This window comes from Dama dama, chromosome 29, assembly GCF_033118175.1.
Source record: "Dama dama isolate Ldn47 chromosome 29, ASM3311817v1, whole genome shotgun sequence".
Taxonomy (NCBI): domain Eukaryota; kingdom Metazoa; phylum Chordata; class Mammalia; order Artiodactyla; family Cervidae; genus Dama; species Dama dama.
This window is the reverse complement of record NC_083709.1, coordinates 66,059,884-66,073,946: the sequence shown is the minus strand read 5'-3', so window position 1 is coordinate 66,073,946 and position 14,063 is coordinate 66,059,884. Positions and strand designations below refer to the sequence as shown.

Sequence of the window (14,063 nt, the reverse complement as noted above, 5' to 3'; positions counted from 1 at the left end):
GAATGAACTGGACAGAGACTGAACCTTTACAAATTCAACATGAGGCTCAGCAAGGAGCACACAGATGTTTAACCACCAAAGCTCAAATCACACACACAGTAACAGACAAGGCATGGAATGTTTCTTTTTCTTCCCCTCCAGTTTGCTGTTCCAGTGAAGACTCAGCTACTTAAAGGTCTGCTCCTGCCTGTGCTTACAGCACAAAGTGTTTTCCCTCTGTTTAGTGATAGCAACTCTTCACTTGGAGAAAGGACCATGACAAGAAAGTGATTTCCTAGCTGTCTATTGCTGGAGTAACAGAGCACTGCTCGAACCCTCTGAATGGCCTGGAGAGAACAACACATGTGGCCGGCGGGGAGTTGGTTACATTGGAGAGGGTTCCAGGGTGCTCTGCTGTTCTCCAAAGAGGTGAAAAAAGACCCGCCACCAGTCTTGCCCCTAAATACTAAGCTACCAGTGCCTGTAACTTACAGAGATGACTGTTACCTTCTGGGGGGTGGCGGGGTGGGAATTCATTCCCTTTTTACTGGAAAAATGCAGAATGGAGGGAAGGCGCAGAGGGGAAAGGACAAAGGGTGAAATAGAGAGCCCAGGAGTGCATGGGACCGCCAGTCCTCTCTGGCTCTGCCGGGTCAGCTGGGGATGGGTCAGACAGGTTGGTGGGAGACACGTTACCCTTCCTGTTCTTCAACTGGAGACAGTTTCTCTATTTTCTAGATTTCACCTAGATTTCTATATCTTCTAACACCCCTTCCTCCTCCTAACTCAAGTTAACCCTAAAAAGTGAAAACTGTCTGTGAAGGACACAAGCTGACTGTTCCCACAGCGATCATTTGTGGGGAAGACCACCAACTACAGTCTGTGGGTCTGAAAATGAAAAGCACTGGACTTCTCCAGACTAAGAACCAGAAGAACAAGTCCCAAGACTTGAAATAAAGATGAAGCTGACCTCTTTTACTGGAAATAACTAGGCCAAGGATCAAGAGACTAGATTAATTTCCTTTTCATTTCTTCCCTTCTTCTCTCTAGCTCATGTAAAAACTCTTACTTCATCAAGGAATTCTTCATTTAAAAACTCTAACCATCCTGTGAGGCATCGGAGAGGCCTAATTACTGCTTTTTAAGGATTACTGCTTTACTTCAATGTTTCAAGGGGTCAGGATCAGCCATACCCATAATATGGTCAACTCAATCTAGGCTCTGTGTGTGTGTATGTGTGTGTGTGAGAGAGAGAGAGAGAGACAGATACACAGACAGACAGACAGTACACGCACAGTCAGAACTCCTGAGTCTTGGATCTAGAGATCCAGTTGCCTAGACACCAAAGCCCCCAATTCCAGGAATGACTCAAATTCTTACCTCTCTCCTTCCAAAAGAACAAAATCTACATTTCCAAAGCCACCCCTCTTTTCTCCCTAAGGTGCAAGGTCTAGGTACCCTGATTTGGTCTCGGTACCCAGTATTAGCTTTAAATCATGTCCCCAGCCTGATGGACTAGAGCTGGCAATTTGCTTTTCAAGCTCTTCTCAAAGGAGAAAGACTGTTTACTAAACCGATGGAAGCTCTGAGTATGAGCCATGATCAAGTGGTACTAGGCTGAACATCCCCAGACATTAAGCTTGAGTCTTGCTTCACCAGTGACCTTGGATTAAACACTTCTCCTCTCTGTGCCGTAGTTTCCTTATCTGTAAAGTTGGGGAGGTCACCACGGAGATGTTATAAAATGAGAGACTGGTAATTGGTAAACTGTACAGCACCAGAGTACAGTTATTATTACTGACATGGCAAGACCCTGCGACAAAGAAGCAGGGAAACCAGTGTCTAAGCCTAGCGTGCAGTTGCCTAAATGGTATGATTTGAGCGAACCATGACTTCTATCCCAGCCCCAGACCCCTCGCTTTCCCAGTGTCTTCTAACGGTCTGCAGCAAGGCCTGGATGACAACCGTTACACTGTCCCTCTTTGTCAGTCTTTCTTCTAGAAGTTTTCTTTTGAAGGTAAGAAAAGGGAAGAGCAAAATATTCACTTCCAACATTTCATTCAGGTGACAGGATGCTTGCCACCCTCCCTCAGGCAGCCTGAAAGCACGAGGAAGGGGAAAAACAGCCACATGGGCCAAGTCTTCCTTTCTAATGCTAGCGAGGCCCAGAACCCACGGCCAGGTCCTCCACAGCTGGCCCCACTCCGGTCTAGAGGAGGCAGTTTTCCAGGAACAACACTGAAGCTGACTGTCCTGCTATTGCTTCAGCGCAGGCCAGGTTAACTTTGGGCCAATCTGCTTCTGCCCATCAGATCAGTATTCCAGATGGGCCTGGCCTAACTTCCTGGACAGTCTCGCCAGGTCTGGGAGTGCAGGGCCTACACCACGGGCTGGCCAGCCACACAGGGGACCAATGGCACAGCTGTTGCCATCCAGAGCCTTTTCCTGTGGCATCCTGAAGGTCTAAAGGTGGAGCACCTGCTTTCCTATTTAAAATACATCAGCAACAAATAGGAAATTTCCAGCTAGAGCTCCCAGAGCAGCTCCTCCTGGGCTCAAACAAAGATGCTTGTGTTTATACTAAACAAACAAAACCCTCTAAACCTTCTTCTGAATTGGTAGCCGCAGCTCCCAGATGAACTCTGAACTTAAGAATCACCTCCTAGGGACCTAGGTTCTGTAAAGGCACCAAAGCCACTCGGTCATTCACCTATTTAGATTTGGAAACAGGGGACAGAGCTCACTGTGATGCCCAGAGGATTAACCAGTCACTCTGCTCAGAACGCCATAGGATACCAGGAGACAGGATGGGCTGAAAGGGCAACCAGAAGAGCCAGGATGTCCGGCTCAAGACCACCTCCTTCTTCAGGCTTTCTTTGCTACTGCTGTCCACAGGAATGGGGTAACCAGGGCCAATGTGTGAGTAAAACAGTTGATCTCTAAATCAATTCAATCAATGTTCCAGGCACTAAACTACCAGCTAGGAATAGAAGACACAGTTCCTGGTCTCTAATATATTAAAGTTTGGAAACAAAGTTAGGCATATAAACTATCACAAAGTGATACACGTTATATTAGAAGTTGTAATAGAAAAGCAGCACCTAATTCCAGTGTGGGGAATGGGAAGTTGATGGGAAGTCCAGCAAAAGCAGGACAGGAAAGGCCACCAAGAAGTAACACTTGGGGGGAAGAATAGAATACTTGAACTGGAAACCCTGGGCTGGAAGAAGCACAAGCTGGAATCAAGATTGTTGGGAGAAATATCAATAACCTCAGATATGCAGATGACACCACCCTTATGGCAGAAAGGGTGAAGAAGAACTAAAGAGCCTCTTGATGAAAGTGAAACAGGAGAGTGAAAAAGTTGGCTTAAAGCTCAACATTCAGAAAACTAAGATCATGGCATCTGGTCCCATCACTGCATGGGAAATAGATGGGGAAACAGTAAACACAGTGGCTGACTTTATTTTTCTGGGCTCCAAAATCACTGCAGATGGTGACTGCAGCCATGAAATTACAAGACGCTTGCTCCTTGGAAGAAAAGTCATGACCAACCTAGATAGCATATTAAAAAGCAGAGACATTACTTTGTCAACAAAGGTCCAGTGGTCATCTATGGATGTGAGAGTTGGACTGTGAAGAAAGCTGAGCACCAAAGAACTGATGCTTTTGAACTGTGGTGTTGGAGAAGACTCTTGAGAGTCCGTTGGACTGCAAGAAGATCCAACCAGTCCATCCTAAAGGAAATCAGTCCTGAATGTTCATTGGAAGAACTGATTCTAAAGCTGAAACTCCAATACTTTGGCCACCTGATGCGAAGAACTGACTCATTGGAAAAGACCCTGAAGCTGGGAAAGACTGAGGGCGGGAGGAGAAGGGGACGACAGCGGATGAGATAGTTGGATGGCATCATCGACTCAATGGACAAGGGTTTGGGTGGACTCCGGGAGTTGGTGATGGACAGGGAGGCCTGGTGTGCTGTGGTTCATGGGGTCGCAGAGAGTCAGACACGACTGAGTGACTGAACTGAACTGAACTGGAAAGGCATAAGGAGGCCTTGGGGCCCAACCAGCTCCAAGTCAGCCTTCTAGTTTCCTTCGAGGTACACAGTGGTGTCATGCTGCCCTATCCACTCGAGTCAACTCTCCAAGTTTCATATGTACACGCTTGAAAATGACCATATCTTTCTGCAGTCTTTTCCTAAGGAGTGCCTAAGGCTGCGAAGAATAAGGTGGCCCTTTCAGGGAATACTTGCTTTTGAAAAGGGAACATACCAAAATAAAATGAATTAATCAAAAGGAACAAAGTTTCAATGATGGAAAGCTGAGAACTATGTCAGAGAGGAGACCCTTATATCACACCGCATCAGCACCAGCCTGCCAAAAAGAGTCAAGAGGAAAAAAGCTCTCGGCTTTCTGGAATGCCTGGCTCTTTCATCTCTCTCTGCCTTATCAAATAAATGTCATTAGGAATGTGAGTATTCCTTGTAAAATTGCTTCTGACCCAAATCTTGGCTTGGAGGAAACAGCGGGGAGACCCCTGGGAATAGGCCGAGGCTCTTTGTACAGATATCAAGCAGCCTCTCATTTTGTGTGAAACAAGCACAGAAGGCAGAAAGCCAAGAGCTCTGAGTCTCCTACCTACCTCCCCCATATCATTCACGGAAGTCAGATCATTCCTGGGCCATTCACCAATAATGCTCTATGGCTAACATGGTGGGAAATGAATTTCTAGGCCCAAGGCAGATAGGGGTACTCTTATGATGTTAATCTTTGAGAAGTTATCAATGCTCACAGAGAATCTTGTCAGACACAATGATCAGAGTCACAAGGTACAAAGGCTGAGATTAGCCAAAGGGAATGAAGAATGCTCCTCAAATGTGTAGCAAGGTCTTTGAGTTTGAACAAATTCTGGGAGGTGATGGAGGACAGGGAAACCTGGCAGACTGCAGTCCATGGGGTTGCCAAGAGTCCAGCGTGACTTAGCAACTAAACAACAACAACAACAAAGGGCCCTGGACTGTAGTTGCCAGCCCTCCTTGCCCGTCTCAGGAGGACCTCCATTTATTGGCCAGAAGCTGGACATGGTAACGGAAAGAAAACTTCAAGCACTTCATCCAAGAAAGGAGACAGACCCTCAGGGGATGTACAGTAGCGCGGAAAAGCACGCTGCCTTCTGCGGGCTGGTACATCAAGACCCCAGAGTGAAGACTGAATAGCGGTCAGGAGAGCTGGGTATTCTGTGCCCTTCCCAGGGTTCCCTGTCAGCAGGACCAGGGTTTATTACACCGAAGAGTCTCACAAACCGTAAAACAAATCCATATGTACCTAGACTCGGATGCTCATGACAAAGACTCTGTGCCCAAACTCGAGTTAGGCTCCTTTGAATCCTCTTTATGACTAGGCCACTGTCCTTAGACTCTATTTAGTCCAATTTTAGCAAGAATCTCGCCGGGTCAGTTTAGTGAAAATTCCCCACCTTTGATATCAGACCAAATTCCTTATCCCTCACCCTGGCCTGATTCCAGCAAAAATCCTGTTAAGTCCATTTAACCAGATGCCTCTCTTCCCCTGATGCTTCCTCTTAGTCATTTTCCATCCACTGACCCTCACCCTGTTCCTTGGCTAAAAATTCTCACTTGTATTCAGAGTTGGGCTCAATCTTTCTCCCCTTACAATACTGCAGAATAATAGCCCCGCCCCCCGAATAAAGTCTGTCTTACCATTTCTAACAAGTACCAGAGCAACTTTTTTCTTAAGCACTCACCATGTTCTCTTTTTCTTTACTACCTAGGACTCCTGTGAATAAACTGAAGATGGCATGTGAGTAGGACTCTAGCTCCTGAACACCCTCCTATCCACCCCCTGCACCCCCACATTCTTTATCCTCTCACTCTGCTCTAGTTTCTTCACAGAACTTATTGATACTACCACCTGATAGACCACATATTTGTCAGTTTATCATCTTTCTCCCCAGCCTCTATCCTAGAATGTGGGCAAGGACTCTGTTTTGTTCATTGCTGCAGCCTTAGCACTTAGGACAGTGCCTGGCATATATGATGCTCAAACTAAAACAAAATAAATCTTGCCATTAAATAAACGGATCCAGGACACAAAAATCAGAAAATGCTAGAGCTGGAAGAGTTCTTTAGGGTTTATCAAGGCCTGGAATCTCAGACCACATTATGATCTAGCCTATGGGCTAGTTTTGTTTGGCTATCATACATTTTTCTAAATTTCAAATTTGAAAGTCTTTAGGCAGGACAGTGAATATACAGGCTTCTCAAAAGCCCAATTACCCAAGTTTGTAATACTTGACCTAGAATGACACCCTTGTTGTTAATCTATTTTACTTTGGCAGACACCTAAGTGGGAGGCTCTCGCCTAAGTGAGTGTGAACTCCTTACATTGAAAACTGTGCCTTGCTTGTGTTTTAATCCCTAATGCCGAGCACAGGCCATTACTACGCCAAGCATAAAGCCCAGCACACAGTGAGAACTCAGTGCCCTGGAAGGAATAAGTAAGTGATGGCAGAGGTGATTTAGAATCCAAGTGTTCTGCTTTCTAGTCCATTTCTGTTCCCATAAAAACATACTTCCTTTGAGTTCTAGATTTTCTTATAGATTGATGGCTTACAATCCCCTTCCAGTGTAAAACTAAGCTGGAAACTTCTCCCCAAATATACTTGCTCACAATTTGGGGGCGCGGGGGCCACTCACTCAGGACAAATAAAGAGAGTACTGGCAGCACCAGCTTCTGCCAGACCGTCAGTTAGCTGGTATCTCTCCAGAATACAAGACTGGGAGAGACAGACCCTGTGCGTCCTCCCTAGGGCTGCCGTCACGGGGCTTCCACGTGCCCTCTGGCTGGAAGAGCTGCCTTCATCCTTGTGCTTATGGTGGGTCTAGAACCGCACTGTTCAACAGAAATAGAATGTGAGCCACATATATAATTTTAAACATTTCTAGCAGCTGCATAAATAAAAAGAAATAGGTAAAATTAATTTTAATGTATTTGATTTCACCCATTATCCAAGGTATTATTCTTTCAACACAAAATCAATCTAAAAATATCATCATCATTCTGTTTTTCATACTGAGTCCTTGAACTCTGGTATGGATCTTCCATTTACAGCACATCTCAGTTTAAACTAGCCACTCTTCAAGCACTCAACAACCACATGTGGCTGGTGGCCACTACACTGAACAGCATAGTTTTAGAAGGTTAGGGTGTGGGACGCTCTGGAGAACCTTTAAAACCTGGCAGTGGATGCTCACTGCCAGGAAGAGACTGTCATCTCAGGGGCAGTAAAATGTTCTGTTCTTTCACTCTCCCTTTAACGTGCTCACTCGGATCCTAGCTCCAAGCAGCATATTTTCATTTGGTGATGGGCTAGACCCTCCCCAAGGCTGCAAAGAACAAAGGCCCAACCCTGCAGGGAATGAGACCTTTTCTCCCTCAACCTGACTCTTTCTAGAGACCCTGCAGCTCCATGTAGCTTAGGTCCAATACTACGGGCAAACTTACGAGAAAAATACGGCAAACTTACGAGAAAAATACGGTAACTTCAACAGAAGCTACACCTTCGCAGGGAAGACTTGGAGACCTCTCACAGACAACAGCGTGGTCTCAATGCAGCTGGGTCAAAGGTATGTGTAGGTCAAATCCTACACAACTCACACTAGAGGGAAACACGGCAGTAGTAAAACTGTTAAACATTTTACAGTTTACAAGCTTCCCATTTTATCATCACAACAACTCTGTGAGCTAAGAGGTAAGAGTTACTATTCTGATTTCATAAACGAGGAAAATAAAGTTTAGAGAGTTTAAATGCCTTGACCAAGGTCACTGAGTGAGTGAGCTGGGATTTAAAACAGGGGCTTCAATCTACAAAGTTAGTGCTTGTTTCATCTCACAAGCATGACACAAGTGGACATGTTATCTGTTACCCATGTGTGTCCACATTTAAATCTGAGAAAACTCAAGACGACTTCTGTATATGTAGAGTAGAAACACGAGGATGAATTAATACTCACATTAGACAGAAGCACAGTATAGACATTTAAACACACTCTCACACATTGGAAAAATGGAAAGGTTTCTGAATATACATAGGCATATACAAGAATAGGAAGGTTACGTAGGTATATGCATACATGTATGAGATAAAAGAACATACATACGCATGCACGTGAAAGGAAAGATGGCTTGTGTATATTTACGTAAGATGAATGAATGAGTTGTCTATATATATATATATATAAATATATATATAAAACACACAAGAGAGGAACAGACTGGTTATTTACAAACATATGAACACATCAAGAGAGAGATACAGATTCTTCGTATACAGGTATGCACATATACAAAAGGGTGGATGGTATTTATATACATACAGGAGAGTTTCAAGGAGGAATGGACAGTCAGGTTATCAGCATATAAACACATGCATGTGAAGATTCTACCTTCAGTGCTGAATATGCTGTTTTTCACTCCTTGTAATGACCCCCCACCAGCAAGTTGGCTCATGCAGTTATGTAATTAATGTAGCTGCTCCATATTCCACCCACAAATGCTTTGCTTTTGTCCCTGCTTCTCATTCAGAGTCAGTCATACACTCAACACCACTTACCTTGCTGCTGCAATCAAAATAAGAGTTAAAGAAATGAAAAGGGGGAAAAAAAAAACACATGAGAACCACAAATTCTCAAGTTTTAGAATGCGAGTGCTGTCTCTAAAAGGAAATCCATTCAGAAGCACTCCTTGGTTTGACAGAGAAGCCACAGGGTGAACTTTGTAAGCCACAGCACAGCTGCTTGCCCACCCAACAAACAGAGAGCTGAGGAGCAATTATTCCCGGCTGCACCCAGCTGGCTGGCTCCTTGGTGCAAAGTTGAAGATAGGAACAATACCCGGCAGAGAAATTCCCTCAGTGACAGGCTGGGCAGGAGTCTTGCTGGCTGCAAACCTAGGAATCCAATCTGGTCCACACCTCTCTGCTGAGGGGGAGTACTGATGACCAGCCCGCTGAAGGTTATAGCAGCCAAACTTTGACTGGACGTGGAATTCTAACTCAGCCGATTCCGGGCTTTGAGACAGAGACAGAAAGCAGGGCAGCTCCTGCTCCTGCTGCTGCTCCTCCTCCTCTCCAGCTGCTTCCTGCCTGCGACCGCCCAGAGGGCACCAGCCCTCCTCACACGCTCCCGGCGCACACACCCCCTTTCCCAGCACACTCACGCACACACAGACCTCACCAGCAAGCTCGCTCACACACCCGCCGTGTCTCTCCGTCTCCCTAAATATAGATCTTACTCTCCCCCTCCCCCATTTCTCCCCCCCACCTCTTCTCCCCCTCCCTTCTTTTCCTCTGCCTATCCACCTCTTTCATGTCTGGGCTAGAGGATACAGAGAGAGAGAAGACAGCCCTGTGCTCGGAAGAGATCCCAGCCTCACAGGGAAGACAGAAGACAGCAAAAACAGTCAAAGCATACTACAAAAGGAGCCGTCCTTTCTACTGACATAAGCTCTAGGTTTTTTTGTTTGGTTGCTTTTCGGTTTTGGTTTTCTATGTATATAATCTGCTGTTTGCATTTGCAAAGCTGGAGAATAGCAAAGTCCCAAGGGCAGTTAACATCAAACAACACCACGTTCTCAAAGTAGTACCTAATCTAGTTCTTCCTGAAGAGCCACAGAGAAAGAACCAACCAGAAAACAAGAACTCCCTGAGGCTATGCCAAGGCAGTGATTAGACAGAAGCGGAGAAACAGGGTGGGCTGAGGAACGCCCCCTATGCTGCAGAAGTCAGGACCACAGATTGTTCTGGAATCCAGAATCAGGAACTAACTAATCTAAATTAGGAACTAACTAACCTAAAGTGGAAAAGACCCTGATGTTGGGAAAGACTGAAGGCAGGAGGAGAAGGGAGCAACAGAGGATGAGATGGTTGGATGGCATCACTGACTCAATGGACATGAGTTTGAGCAAGTTCCGGGAGATGGTGAAGGACAGGGACGCCTGGCGTGCTGCAGTCTATGGGGTCGCGAAGAGTCGGACATGACTGAGTGCCTGAAGAATGAACCTAAAGTAACATCATGTTGATCTAACGTGCATAAGGCTCAGGACCCTGGTCTCACAGTCCCAAACCCCCTGGACCTCCGCCGGCGGCCGCACCTCCCTGAGAGACTTGCTAGTCAGGTGGGTCTCACATGGCTTTAATTCCAAATAATTCAACAATTCTAGTGGAATTATCAGGAAATTCCAGTTAAATTTCATCAGGAAATTATCCTTATCTTCAAAGAGCACTCAAGTTGTTCACTGCAACACAATGCCAGGCATAATCCAGGGACCCTTGAAGCCCTGGTGCATCAGTGACAAAAACGTGAAACACATGATACCTCTTTCTACTCTGTAACCACAGGACAGGAATAACACTGTTTGAGCCCAGAGAACCTCAGAATTCTTCTCAAAATAGTGCTCCAGTCAGCCAGTAACAATCCAGTGAAGCCATTCCTATTCTACCTCCTCCGAGCCTAATCTAATAAAATAATCCCCCTCCTCCTCAGGCTAACAGCAGGTGGGCAGATTGGATTCACCCATGATGCCCAAACCAGGCTTTCAAACCTTCCTACTTCTGTTGCCCTGCACCATTCCTCATGACCGTGCACAACAAAATGAGGCCCTGCTGGCCAGGAAGCCGGCAGTCTACGGGGGCCACCTTGGAATCTGTCATTACAGAACAGCAGCCCTGTACAGCAGATAAAACAAGCTTTTAAATTAAGAATGATTTCCTCGGCTTATCCAAGATCCTGACGAGAAAGCGTTGAAGCCAGAGCCAACATTTGCCTCCCTACTGCCTTCTTCCAATAATACTGCTTCCCCCTCAACCAGGGAAAAAAATTTAGATTTCCAGAGACACTACACAACCCATTTCTTAACCATCCACCTCATTATGCAGCCAACACTGAAGCAAAGCAAATACCTCCTAACCCAGTTGGGAGCTGGCTGGATGACAGAAGAGATAAGGGCTGACAGTGCAACCATAACCACATCTAAATACAGAAAGGAAAAAAAACCTTGAAAACTGTCAAATTTCAGTGGAAGTCATGGCAAATTTACTGTGGAGCTCCTCATATGTCAGCCAGGAGAAAGAGGTAAAGGGTTTATTAACACAAGAAATATAGGGAAGACTAATGAAATTGGAATTCCCTCCCCCAGATCTGTAGCCACTCCTAAAGAGGTCAGAGCAGTGGCTGTCGTGACCAGATTTGGGTCTGAGCTTCCTACACTCAAGAGAATATCAAACTCTCAAGACTGAGAAAGACCCTCAGAGGCAGGACGCCACCCATAGAACCTACCTCATCCTAGCACATCCACCAGGGGCTAGGACCTCCAGAGCCTGTAACTGAGGTTGATGTGTCCATCTTGTCCATATGCCTATGCAAACACATTCAGCTCATCTTCTAAGCAGTTTGAGTTTTCCAGAAAAACAAAGGCTCAGACAAGAGAAAATGTGTTTAGGACATGAGGCGTAACAAATCTGCTATCTCTAGTTCTAGTCTTCATGAGAGCGCTCATGTGGCTCTGTCCATAAACTACTTTTGTATCCTTCCTCCTTCTCAAGGTTCAGCAAAAGAAACAAGGGGCATAAGCGGGACAGTAGTAAACAGCGGTCACTGTAAACTCAGTAAAAAAGCATGCTCCTTTTGTCACCATTCAACAGAGCCCAGAGAGCGCCAGACATCATGTGACCAAAGGACCATCAGACCTCCTCAATGAACGAGTCTTTCGTGTGCCCAGTTGCTCAGCTGTGTCTGACTCTTTGCAATCCTTTGGACTGCAGCCCACCAGGCTCCTCTGTTCATGAGATCCTCCAGGCAAGAATACTGGAATGGGTTGCCATTTTCTCCTCCAGGGGATCTTCCCGACCCAGGGACCGAATCCACATCTCCTGTGTCTACTGCATTGGCAGGCAGACTCTTTACCATTTAGCCACCTGGGAAGCCCCTTTTGGGATAGACAAAATTTGTTTCCTGAGCCATGGGAGCAAACTGCAGCCCCCTTGTCACCGTGGATCTCTTTCTTGGGAATCCTGGGCAGGCCGAAAAGGATAGGAGTGCCTTGGGAGGTAAGAGCTAGTACAAGCATCCACCTTAGCTGGGCAGCTTTCTCAAAGCAGGGCTGTTCAAGAACCAGCTGGACAGAATTAGGAAAACAGATTGGGTTAAGAAGGAAAATGCATTTATCCCGAAGCTGTGAAATGCTCTGAACAGACATTCTCAAGGTCTGGTTCCCAATTTAAATCTTTGCAGGGATCTTCGCCTAGAGACAGATGAGTCAAGATGGAAATTCAACATGAGACACTGACACTCACGCAGAGTGGTGGGAAGGTTCAGAGCTGCAGGAGCTCTAAAGGGGAACCAAATGGGTGGGTTAGTCAGAGGACCACCTGGTGCACAAAACTCGTCTTCAGCTAACGCATCTGAGAGCTGTCGCACAAAGATGGGGACAGGCTCCCCAATCGCAGCTCTCTCCTCTCACACAGACCAATCCACGTCTCCTTGGGGCTAGATACAATTGGCTCAAAAGCAAAGGATGTGCCTGCTCCAAACCCGGCCTGCCTTTTCAGATGTCACTCCCAGAGAGTGGCTGGGTCAGAACCAACACGTGCCCGCCTTTTCTTCCAGTGTTAACAATCACATCCACAGGGTGCAAAGGATAGGCTGACCCAAGCCTGACTTATGCAGGAATAAGCTTTTGATGCTTCTTTCTCTACCACTAAGTAAAGCCAGGAGCAACACGAAGAGGCTGGTATATGGTCAGACAACCCGGATCTGTTTCATGAGGAAAACACTTTGTTCTGGTGGCAGTCTCTTTTTCCCCTGTCCTCTATAAACTCCTCAGAAATTACATGCAGCAGAGAATGATGGGTAACGGGAGGTGGTTCTCCTTCTTCCCACAGGAACATGCGCCCTAGAGGAGGGAGCAGCCTGGCAGAGGCACACTCACTTTACTGATGTGAAAAGACACAGCTGCCGCACAGTCTAAATCAGACTTGACAAGCTGCAAGGCAGGCCTAAGGAGTCACAAACTGCTGACAAATTTCAGTTCTATAATCAGGTCAAGCCCTGATTAGCAAAATTTTAAAGAGCTGATAAACTCTTCAGGACTGCCCAGCTAAACAGGTTTCCAGTCTAGACTTCCAAAGCGTGTGGTCCTATTTTCACTCCAGGAACTAATGATCAAAAATATACACAAAATATACACAGCAAAGCTGTGTACATGCTACCACCCTCTTAAATAAACTTAGTAAAAATCACAGTTTCCAGGTGAGGGCTCCTTAGGATTAAGGTTGGTGCTGACCTATATATCTGATTATATATTTCCTGGTCCAGTCCATAAAGTGAACTGGTCCTGTCTTAGTCTCTGTACCCCAAAGGAGCCAAGGGTCCATATGCTGAGAATTCTCTAGTGGGAACCCAAAATTTGAAATGTCAGGAGGAAGTAAATCTCTAGCACTATGTTCTGACTGGCTAATATTGATCAAGTATCCCCTTCAGTTCTTTGTGGCTTGTTCTGAGATCTACCTGAGTGAATCCAATTCTAGAAAGTTCTCTTGGTGTAGGCTCCAAGCTCTTCAGAATATGGCCCTGGCCAACAAACAAATCTCAAGTGTCTTGGGCCTCAATGAAGGGACTCCCAAAAAAGGAGGGGTTTTCCCTGTATGATTTTCTATATATTTAAATATATTTGGTTTGAGGCACTGAGCTATAGGAAGCTAGCTAATGTTCAAAGAAGGAAGAGAAAATTTAAGGGATACCTATACTACTAGCTGGGGATCTCTGAGAGATTACTAGGGATGCCTGGGGGAGAAAGGGCTTCCCCGGTGGCTCAGACAGTAAACAATCTGCCTGCAAGTTAGGAGAGCCAGGTTTGGTCCCTGGGTCAGAAAGACCCCCTAGTGAAGGGGGGTGGTGGTCCCCACTCTTCTTGCCTGGAGAATTCCATGAACGGAGGAGGCTGGTGGGCTACAGTCCATGGGGTCACAAAGAGTTGGACACGACTGAGTGATTCACACACACACAC

At 46.0% G+C, this 14,063-nt stretch overlaps 1 protein-coding gene across 3 annotated transcripts in view; it reads right to left on the bottom strand.

Annotated features, from left to right (window-relative positions):
- Nucleotides 1-14,063, bottom strand: part of UNC13B (unc-13 homolog B) — a 202,054-nt gene that overhangs the window by 55,903 nt on the left and 132,088 nt on the right. The gene's annotated exons all lie outside the window — the stretch shown is intronic.